General features: G+C 37.2%; 1 long non-coding RNA gene across 1 annotated transcript; it reads right to left on the reverse strand.

The window, feature by feature from the left end:
- Positions 1–755: 755 nt before the first annotated feature.
- LOC131914055 (uncharacterized) lies at positions 756–7,334 on the reverse strand. Its single transcript, XR_009380065.1, has 2 exons — positions 7,200–7,334; positions 756–1,101 (listed from the first exon to the last, which is right to left on the reverse strand). It is a non-coding gene; the product is annotated as an uncharacterized LOC131914055 (long non-coding RNA).
- Between the last annotated feature and the right edge of the window lie 4,857 nt (positions 7,335–12,191).

Consider the following 12,191-nt stretch of genomic DNA (forward strand, 5'->3'; position numbering starts at 1 on the left):
AGTTCCAAAATTCTAGAAATGACAGAGACAACTGGCTGTCTGGACAGTCACCCAAAGTTCCTCTGTAATATTGAGACATCAATCTTCAGCCTATAGGCCTAGAGTCTGCAGCGTATTTTTTGGTGAAGCAGGAAATTTGGAGTACTATTTGCCTATTTTGGCAAGGTTTATCAGTTGCTTTTCTCTGTGTCCTGCAGAATGTCTGGCAGTTTCTTCTGTGAAGCAGGAAACTGAAGGACCATCTTGTCCTGTTTTGACAAAGTTCAGTGGTCATTTTCCCATGGGTCCTGTATGTCCAGTTTATATAGCATAATGTAAAGCAGTCCAGGCAAGAGCAGATTCTTGCCCAAAATGGCTAGCCTTTTCTATACTGTAAGCAAACTCCATAACGAGTTTCTTTAATGCCCATCATCCTCCTTGAAGTAATTGGTGCTGCCAGGAGCAGACATGTCTCACTGTCCAGAAAAGTCTAAGTTCTTAAAACATTTTAAATGCCATATTCTGTAGATATTTGAAGTGTTTGAAGATATCCTATCTAATTGAAATGTATCTTTTTATACCTAAAACTTAACTAACATGACTATAAGTTTGATTATCATAGATGACTATTAATTTATATTTCTTAATGATATATTACAATCATAATGAGTTGCATAAACATAATACCTTAAACAAGAGTAGAAATACGCATATAGTATAACAAAATAGACCTTAAATTTGCATTAATAAACCAAAATTCCATATTATATAAAGTATTTTTGCGATTAACAGTTGTTTTTTGGAATAAAGTAGATTCAATAATATACCTTTTTATCATTTCTATATCATATCCTCCTTTAAATAAAAACAAACATTCATAAACAGCATTTTGGGAATTTGGGTGTAGCTTTCTATACTACTTCCTGCTGATGGCAATCTTATGGGTATCCTGAGAAAATTTAGGTTTATAGTCAAGTCCTGACTGGGGTAGTCTGTGAGGCTGCATCATCTCAGTCAGTTGGCTTGAAGCTGTTCTGGATGTTGGATTGTCTGGAGACCTCTCAGGGGGTCTTCCTTAATGGAACCATGTTAATCTGGAAGGAATCCACAGCTTCTTGTTTTCTATGGAAACAAAAGCAGAACATATCTAAAGCAACATATCCTTAGACCCAAATTTTGAAGTCAAAATACCTTTAAGATACATATGTTGGTTTAACTTAGTAGCCCCTATAACCAAATGTCTCTCTACCATTAAAAAAATCTCAAAGACAACACAATAATATACAGTATCCAGACTCTCTGTGTATTTTCCATCTTTATGTGGCTTTTTTTTATTACTATATTTCTTTTTTAAGGACTTTCTCTATCCTTTTTTTTTTCTCTCCTAAGCCTACATAATTTTAAACACACTATAACCCATTTAAAGATTTTTTTCCATCTGAATCTGTTTTATTGTATATCTTTAATTCTTTTCTGACCAGGAGAGTTTTTAAACTGTTAAACGGCATGAAGAGGACCGAAGCAGCAGCCCTGACTGCTGGTTCCACTCCACTTGGCTTTCCAACATGGCAGAAGTACCAACAAGTCACACTTACCTCCCCAATTCTGGGAAGCAGAATTAAGTAGCCTGCAACTGTTTTCTTAAGCCCGAGGGTGTGCTCTCAAGCCTGCAGGCAGTGGCTGAGAGAAGTCTCTCTGTATCATGGCCTGTAAGAGACAGCAGGAATCCACCATGTTGCCACTGAAGCCCTCCATGGGGTGGGAGGGGAGGGATTCTGTGTGGTGGTGGTAAACATCTCTGTACTGCAGCTGCACTGAGCGACATGAACTAGGAAGCTGCTCTTGGCTCTGTTCTAGAATCTCTTCTTAAGCTCTCTCAGGTTTTAGGTGGAATCTCTTGCCACTATATGTGGGCACCAATTGTAGTCAGATATTTCTCAGTCCCACCTGGTCCTACCTGGACAGTATCCATTTTTTATAATAATCACTCAGAGGCTTAATATTAATTACAAACTCTTTGATCTATGGTTCAGGCTTATTCCTAGCTTGCTATTACATCTTAAATTAACCCATTTCTTTTTCTTTTTTTTTTTTTTTTTTTTTTTTTGGTTTTTCGAGACAGGGTTTCTCTGTGTAGCTTTGTGCCTTTCCTGGAACTCACTTGGTAGCCCAGGCTGGCCTCGAACTCACAGAGATCCGCCTGGCTCTGCCTCCCGAGTGCTGGGATTAAAGGCATGCGCCACCACCGCCCGGCAAATTAACCCATTTCTATTAATCTATGTATCACCATGTGTCTCATGGCTTTATCTGTATTCTATTATATCTTGCTCCTCTGGGCAGGTCACAGCATTTCTCTTGATTCTGTCTTAATTCTCCCTGTATCTTTGCTTGAATTTCTTGCCTGGCTATGACCTGTCTTGCCATAGGCCAGAGCAGCTTCTTTACTAACCAATGATAGTAACATATATTCAGAGCATACAGAAAGACATCCCACAGCAAGCAACTGTGAATGACCTTCTTCCTACTTCTCTGACAAAGTCACTAAATTCTGTTCTACCTGCTACAGTAAATTTAATGAGTGTACTTCTCAATAAGTTTCTTTATTTCATTTAGAAGAGAATTCATAGTGATACCACTGAATTATGATCTTCATGGTTAAAGCATATGTTTTTCTCCTTCAGATTAATATTACGAGACTCAAAACTCAATGTCAACAGCTCATACTTAAATTTTCACATTTCTCCATAAATATATTGTATCTATGTATACTCATAGTCCATTAAAACTTATAAAATAGATTAACAGGATTTCAAACATTAAATTGATAGTTTACACAAATATGATTTTTCTATCTTACATAATTGGGCTTTTGCCCAACAACTGTATTATGACCTGGCTTGTCAGTAGTTGAAATCTGAGCATAGTTCCATTACCCATTTTCATGTACAATAAAATCAAATAATCTCTCAATACTTCATTAGAAAAACAATATCCTCATTCAATATTTTCAAACTGCTTTTGTACATTATTTTTGCCAATTGAATGCAGAGGATTCAATGCATGCCATTAAGCAGAGAAAACAGTACAAAGTATGGCATTTCATTTCCACTCATTCAAGTTTGGAACCATCACTGAAAAATTCCTCTGTGCTTGCTCGGACTACAAACTTTTGCCTGTAATTAAGGTTCTAATTGTTATACAGTCATTTGTTTGCAGAGGTGTCTCATGGCCTCTAGTGGTACATTGCATGTGTGCATTTTGAAGCAAAACCTTACATTTCCCAAATAAATCACAGAATATCAGCTGTATCAGAAGGTAAATTTTTTACAAAAGTCACAACTGTTCTGGAAGCCTCTGGGATTTTTTTCTTTCTTCCTTTCTGCATGTGTTCCAGAAAGTGGGAATATGCTCCCTGTCAAGATTTAACAGAGCAATTCGAACAATAACAGGAAGCATCAGATCCAGCAAGAATAAGAACATGGAGTTTATGCAGAGGAGAATGGAAGAAGCAGTTTCAAATACAAAAAACACATTACTAAATGTTTCTTCATAACAGAAGAGCTACAAACTGTGTCTCTGGTATTCAGTTTGCTGAAGAGCTCTGAGGTAACATCATCCCTTGGCATTCAGAGAGTTACTAATAGTTCATGGTATCAACTCTTAATAAAACCTCTTTCCTTCAAAAAGACTCTTTCAAATTCTTTGTAACCTTCCTAAAAGCTCTGCAAGCAGTCTGTGATTATTTAACCTAAAAAGGATGAGAAAATATGACTGTTTCCCAGTGTAAGAGAATTAACAAGGCAAAGAGGCAAAGTTCAAATATACATAAGTCTGATTTCAAAAAGGCATTGTTAGTATTTTACTGATGCAACTGTGGAATCCATGTGGATGTGTTGACCTTGATGCCCCCAGTTCTACAGCATCCTCATCTGTGAATCCTGCACTCCAATCTGCCCCCTGTTGTTTTCTTCCTTTCTAACTATAACATTTTCTTTGACTAATCTGTCCTTCTTATATGAAGTATTGCTCTCTCATTTATCTTGATATTCCTAAATCCTAATTTGGTACTTGTTTTAAATATTATTCCTTCAGTAAAAACTTGTTTCAATTCCCAAGAAACCAAGTTAATGTGTGCTCATAAACCATGCTTTTTATTTTTGTTAACACAAGTATGACTGACTGGTTATAAAATTCTCTAAAATCAGTATTATTCATCATTGATAACCTATTAATACACGATGTTTTGTACAATGAGTATTACATTATAGACAGAAGGCTAATGCCACAAATATTACACAATAAACAGCAAATCTCATTGAACTTTTTTTAGAATAAGACAATTATATTTTGAATAACCAGGTATAGAAAGGTTTCCTGTTCAATGCAATGAAAACATAAAACTAGTCTAGTTCTGGATTTAATGCTAGCATTTCAGATATAACACCTCTTTACATGACAGCCTGGGCCTCTGACATCTTCTGTCTTAGAGCTAGACTCTTGGCCCATTGACAATTCAGTCAATTCAGTCTCCCAAAATAATTGAGTAAAAATCCCCATTAACATAGCATGCTAAATTCATATCTAACAAACTTATTACTCAACTTCTACTTTCCCAACCACTGTGTGGAAGTTCAGTTACCAAGTAGAAACAGAAGGATGTCTTAAGCCCTCCTGCTTATGCACAGACAATACAGACCTTTAGACATAATCTCTTTGGATTTCCTTGACAGGTAGAAGCAATTCCAACTGTGCTTTAGGGAAAAGTGTGTCTGCTGAAACATCAGCAGTGGGAGATTGTTCGAGCTCACTAGAATTCTATTATTGGGAGGATAATGCTCAGACCTAGAAAAACAAAGCTGGGTGATTTTGAAATGTCACCATTTTAAACTAGCTGGATTCCATGGAGAGTACTTACATCAAGTTTGAAAACGATGTAAAGATTGCAACACAAACATACACACACAAACTTAATTTTCCAAAAGCAAGAAGAAAAAGTCACCTGCAAGTTGTCACCATGATATAGTTGCATCAAGTTTGGAGACACAAAAAGAAGCATCTAACAAAGATTTCACTCAATCATTACGAGGATTCATATCTTATTGTAGAGTTTTATTTTTTCACATGTTCCTTTAGATATAGCTAATATATATATATATATATATATATATATATATATATATATATATATATGGCTTTGAAATTAGTATAAAACTCATATTAACTTGTTATGATATGAAGAGAACACACATATATACCTCTCTACATATACATAATTTAATTTTTCAGCCTTCACTGCTATTTGACTGTAAGAAGCCAGCCGTGTCAATTTCATATTATCAATAAAAATAATTTCTGGAGTCAAATCAAGAATCTGTATTCCCACACAGCATCAAGCCATTCAATGTTACAGCCTGGAAGATGGAGGACCTCTCTCTGACTGAGAGGCTACTGACAGTTGATGGCTGCTAAAAAAAAGGAGATTCTGGTTTCTTCAAGGATGTGGTCCCTGGTACATTGACCATACTCCAAGGGATGGCCCCATACATGTGTATGAGTGACATTAACTGGATTCATTGAATTATAAAAAAAAAAGGCCATGAATTTAGGGTGATGATACAGGGGGTAAGGTCCAAGGAGGAGTTATAGGGGGCTAAAGGGAGTGAATCTGATCAAAATATATTGCACTCATGCATGGAAATAATCAAAGGATTAATAAAGTATTGTGTTACATATTTGAAAAAAAATCAAGGCTTGTTTATAATGATTATTTTGCATTACAAATTGCTTTTTCTTATTCAATGGAGATTACTGATCACCCTCCACATTTCCTATGAAGAAAAAGTTAAATACTCTTAAAGTTTTGTACAAAGAAATTATTTCCCCTGCTTTTTTCACAGCCACAATTAATATTTTCCTACATCAGTTGATAATATGTATTTCCATGTCAACACTGGCTGATGTTATCAAGACACTAACCCTTGCTCTTCAATTCAATGTGTTCCCACAATACATTGTATTATTTGATTTGCTGACAACAAACAGTCAAGAATGTGACATTATATCACTTTCAATTAAGTATGAAAGAATGGCAGACAGAAACTCCAGGGAAGACACATTTTTACTCAGTGTTAATATAATGCACCATAGTTCTTATTCTGGAAAAGATTAGATGTGACATATAAAATCCTAGACACTTTAAAATCAAAGTTGACATGAAATATCTACAATATACATCTTCATGCTGGTGGTCAGTATGCTTTGTTTTTCCTCTTGTGCTGTCACTCTATATAAGCCCAAATTGGAAAGCCAGACTGTGAATTTGAGCCCCATCCTGCAACCCTCACTATTGAAAGAATATTCTCAACTGCAAAAATAACCAAATATCATTTAAAACTTGTCTACTTGTACAGAATGCAATTTTAATAACAGAGCCAACATATAGGACAAGAAACCCATGTCTGAGGCCTAGAATAATGATGATGAAGACTATGGTAGGGATGGTGAGGATGGTGATGATGGTGAAGATATGAGGATGGTGAGAATGATGATGATGGTGAGGATGGTGAGGAGGTGATGGTGGTGATGATGATGATGGTGAGTTTGGTGAGGATATGAGGATGGTTATGATGTGAGGATGGTGATGATGGTGAGGATATGAGGATGGTGATAATGTGAGGATGGTGAGGAGGAGGATGATGGTGAGGATATGAGGATGGTGATGATGTGAGGATGATGATGGTGAGGATGTGAGGATGTGAGGATTGTGAGGATATGAGTGTGGTGATAAAGAGAGGATAGTGAGGATGGTGAGGATGGTGATGATTGTGAGGATGATGATGATGGTGATGATGTGAGGATGTAAGGATGTAAGGATGGTGAGGATGGTGAGGATGTGAGGATGGTGAGGATGTGAGGATGGTGAGGATGTGAGGATGATGAGGATGGCAAATGTGATTCTTTGAGGAAGAGCCAAAATTCACTAAATCATTTCAAAAAATGCATGGCACAGTGTGCAAGGTGACAGTAAAGTCTGAAATCTTGACATTTAACAGGCATAGATTCCCACTAAACATCAAACATCAAACATGAAGACTCCTTCCTCTTTTTCTAACACCAATAAGGGTTTCATTCTATGTTAAATAGAGATTACAATCTATTGGTGCAATTATTAAGGCCATTCCACATAGTTAAAAGGAAGATTTATTTAGTGGGTAACTTACAAATGAAGGGATAGGTAGGTCGCAGGGTCTGGGAAAGGTGTATTGCAGTCCAACAGTGTTCTCCGGAGCTCTGTTCGGTCCACCTGCACCGTCCAGGGTCCAGGAACAGAGAGAGCTGCTCATTCAGATCTCGAGTCTCCCGGCGCCTCTCTTGTCCCTGCCTTATAGGCGTGACAGTTGCCGAAGTCTCAATGGGGGTTGGAACTTCCAGATCAAAGCTGGAATGGCTACCCACTACAACAATCCCCTCTTTTTCTAGATCTTGATTGCCCATTAGATGCTCTTTGGGCAAAATGTTTCTAAAAGTATTTATTGTATTATCTTGATTTTCTGCTATTTTGTACTTTAGGAACTTTTAGTTTATAATTTTATGTTTAGGTTTCACATTCACTTTATTTCATTTCTGTGAGTATTGCTTTTGTCTGTACATCTCTTTAGAAAGCTAGATTAGTTAACAGCAGATTTTTTGTTGTTATTGTTATTGCTACTATTAAGATAGTAAATTCTGGAGTCCTCAAGCTACTTAAATATTTTTGTTTTAATTCAATATCAAGTCCATCCTGTTGCAGAATATTTGTTTAACTATGCAAAAATGTATTCCATTTGTTTAACTATGTGAAGATGTGCTGTATTTGTTTATAATGCAGAATAGTTGTTTAACCATGTAAAGATGTGTTGTTGTGTTATCTTGCCTGCCTAAGGCACCTGATTGGTCTAATAAAAAGCTGAATGGAAAATAGTGGGGGAAGAGGTATAGGAAGAGCTTCCAGGCAGGGAGAGTAAGTAGGAGGAGGAATTTAGGCTAAAAGGAAGAAAGAAAAAGGAGATGAAAGGAGATGTCAGGAGCCAGACAGACAGACATGGAGGAAGCAGAAAAGTAGGACATATAGAATGAAAGGTAAAAAGCCCAAGACAAAATGTAGAAGAATAGAAACAGGTTAAACTGAATTAAAAGAGCTAGTGAGACAAGCCTAAGCTAAGGCTGAGCATTCATAATAAATCTCTATTTATTTATTTGGGTGCTGGTTAGCAGTCCAAAGAAAATTCCAACTACACCATCCCCTTTGCTGTGCAGTGCTGTGGAAAAATGCTTTTGTACACTGGCTTCATAAAATGCTGTAGCAAGGCAGGAAGTATAGGTGGGAAAAGCAGACAAGGAGAATTCTGAGAAGAGGAAGGCTGAGTGAGGAGATGCCAGCCTGTCGTCTGGGAAGCAGCATGTAATGGCACACAGGTAAAGCCACAGAACATGTGACAACATATAGATTAACAGAAATAGGCTGAGTTTAAGTGTAAGAGCTAGTCAGCAGTAAGCCTGAGCTAATGGCTGAGCAGTTTTAATTAATGTAAGCCTCTGTGTGTTTACTTGTGTTTACTGTGTGTTTACTTACTCTGAGCAGCTGTGGATTAGGCAGGACACAGAAAGACCTTTAGAGTACAGTGCAGCTCACTGAGTAATGTGCCATGGCCATGTGCTGAACAATCCTCTTGTACACTATAAAGATTTGTCACTCAAATTGATTTAATAAAACCCTGATTGGCCAGTAGCCAGGCAGGAAGTATAGGTGGAATAATCAAACTAAGAATGCTGGGAAGAGGAAGAGAGGAGTCAGGAGTCAACAGCTAGATACAGATGAAGCAAGATGAGAATGTCATACTGAGAAAAGGTACCAAGCCGTTTGGCTAAACATAGGTAAGTTTTATGGGCTAATTTAAGTGTAAGACCTAGTTGGTTAATAAGCCTGAGCTACAGGCCAAGCATTTGTAAGTAATATTAAGCCTCTGAGTCAATTGTGTGGAAAGTGGATGCCAGGTATTTGGGAACAGGCAGACAGGAGAGAAATGTCAGCCTACAGTCATGCAGCCCCATTACAATAGAATGCAGATCATCTCCACTGCCCTGAACACATGCCTGATGCTTTACATGTTCAGCCTTGACCCGTTCCTTAGAGTGTTTGGGGTAAAGCAACCATTTTAGTGCTTCCATTGCTTTGGCTTTCCAGCAGGTCATCGGCTTTGATTCATCAAGTACATAGCTACTCAGACTGTTTAGATTTCCTAAGCAGTATGAATTTTTAAATCCCACTCAGTGCTTAGATGGTTTCATCACCCATTCATTTTACAAAGTAACAATATATTATATGAATTTTCCAGGACCTTTTGCATGCTAGGTAATCACAGCACAATTGAGAGAATCTGTCATCTTATTCTGCATCTAGAACAGAGGTAATCCTGTCCTTCCAGAATGAGTTAGGGTGTTGAAGAATATTATTTTAAGATGTGTTACATTTGTTTATGCCATGAAACATTAGTTTAATGATGCAAAAATGTGTTGCATTCTTTTATGTTACATTTGTTTAACTCTGTGAAGCTGTGTTACTTTGCTTGTCTAAAACACCTGATGATCTAATGAAGAGCTGAATAGCCAATAGTGTGGCAGGAGAAAGGATATGTGGGGCTGGTAGGTAGAGATAATAAATAGAAGGAGAAATCTTGGAGAAAAAGATGAAAGAACAAGAGAACAAAGAGAGGAGGTCATTAGAGGCCAGCCACATAGCCCACCACAGAGTAAGTGTGAAAGTAAGATTATGGAAGTAAGAAAGGGAAGAAGCCTGGAGGCAAAAGATAGATGAGATAATTTAAGAAAAGCTGGCAAGAAACAAGCCAAGCTAAGGCAGGCATTTTTAAGTAAAAATAAGCTTCCGTGTATTTATTTGGGAGCTAGGTGGCAGGCCCCCCAAAGAGCAAAGGGCAAAAGAGCCCAAAGAGCCAAAGAGTAAAAACAACCAATTACGTTACAGTGTTTTCCTGGTGATTCCATGGTTTGGAATGAGTATAACACAGTGGCATATGTGATTAAACATTTGCAAAAAGTTAACAGCAAGTCTATCTGGCTTACTTTATTTGGGAGTATCATATATATTAAAATAGTTACTTTGTACACATTAGCCTATAAGAGTCTACACTTCTCTGTGAACATTTTCCCTGAAATTCCTTTCAAAGACAGTTTCCACTTTAATTGATACTTTATATTCATGGGCACAGAGTTGTTCATAGTCTCTTTCATTACAATTTATTCTCTTGAAAATAATGTAATGATGTCTTTCATTTGTTGGTTCTTCACATTGTTTTCTTTTTTGGTGGTTCAACTCCCTGTAATTTGTCAATTGTTTTGATTACTCTAAAGAAGCAATATTTGGTTTTCTTGTGGAGGTTTTACTTGTGAATGAATTCTTGTGTCTTTTTATTTCATTCATAAATGCTGTGATTGCTACCATTTCTGACCTGCTTTTTAACTTGATCCACTCTTCCTTTGGGGTCATGTTTCTCAGGGTGGAGCTTCTGGCTACCCTGGATCTTCCCAGCACATGAAACCAACAGTTAACTTACTAAGTCCTGCTTATATTTTCTTACAAACAATAATAGTAAGAGGCAGACAAGACAGCTCAGCAATGAAGAACACTTACTGCTGCTTCAGAGGACCTAGGCTCTGTTTCCAGCACCTAGGATGGACAGCTCAGAACTGCCTATAATTCCAGCTCCAGGCATCTGACACTTCATCTGGCCTATGCAGGCATGAGCACATGCACAAATACATTTAAGTAAAATAAATATTTTAATAATTGTTCAGTAAAATTATGGTAAAATAAGAGCAATTCAATAAAAATAAAATAATTGTTGGCTGGATCAATAATATTGTATAGAGAAGTCAATAAGGAGGAACCAGATAATAGCTAATTAAAATTGATATCAGCATGGAGTAAAGAATGGTTTTTGTAGTTTATGTAAACAATGTGTTGACAATATTAAGGCTTTATTCTTAATATTTTCTTTTATTACATAACAAACTATTTTTTCTCCTCTCTCTCTCTCTCTCTCTCTCTCTCTCTCTCTCTCTCTCTCTCTCACACACACACACACACACACATACACACACACACACACACATATGCACACACACACATATACACTTTTCTGTGACTAAATCCATGTATTCTCCCCACTTAGCATACCGAATCCCGAATACACTTAATTCTTTATTTTTTTTTGTGGGTGTTTTGTTGTTGTTGCTGTTGCTGTTGTTTTGTTTTTAGACAAGAGTCTCACATTGTAACCCAAGCTGCCCCAGAACTCTTTACATAGCCTAGGACTGCAGGTGTGAGACTCCATGCCTGAGCTGCTTGACACTTTAATGAGAAGACAGTGACAGTCCAACCACTTTATGTTGTGTTCAACAGTACAAACGGCTTGTGAACTAAAAATAAATTATGCTGTTGTATTATTTTGAATTGCATATATAGTTATATAAATTACATTTAAGATTATACTATTATGTTTTAATTTTATTTTATAGTCTGTAGAGAATAATTCATGTCCCTGAAATCTGACTGAGATGAGAATAATGTCTGAAAAATATGAATTATTTTATCAATGTGATGGGGATTACTGTGGTGATATTGTGTCCCAATATATTGTGCAACCTAATAAACTTATCTGGGGTCAGAAAACAGAACAGCCACTACATTAAACCTAGGTTTAGGCAGTAGTAGCACACACCTTTAATCCTAGCATTCAGGAGGCAGAGAGCCATCTGGATCTTTGTGAGTTCAAAACCACACTGGAAACAGCCAGGCATGGTGACACACACCTTTAATCCCAGGAAGTAATGGCAGGAAGCAGAAAGGTATATAAGGCACGAGGACTAGGAACTAATGCCTTTTTAAGCTTTTAGGCTTTTGGGCAGCAGTTCAGCTGAAATCCATTCAGGTGAGGACTCAGAGGCTTCCAGTTTGAGGAAACAAGATCAGCAGAGAAGTTGGCGGAGGTGAAGTTAGCTGTGGCTTGTTCTGTTTCTCTGATCTCTCAGCATTCACCCCAATACCTGGTCCCAGGTTTGTTTTTGTTAATAAGACTTCTAACAATTCATGCTACAGATTACTGGTAAACCAGTAAAATGATAAACTAGTTAGTTTGGTTGATTATCCCACTTCA

The sequence above is a fragment of the Peromyscus eremicus genome, chromosome 7, assembly GCF_949786415.1.
Source record: "Peromyscus eremicus chromosome 7, PerEre_H2_v1, whole genome shotgun sequence".
Lineage (NCBI taxonomy): Eukaryota > Metazoa > Chordata > Mammalia > Rodentia > Cricetidae > Peromyscus > Peromyscus eremicus.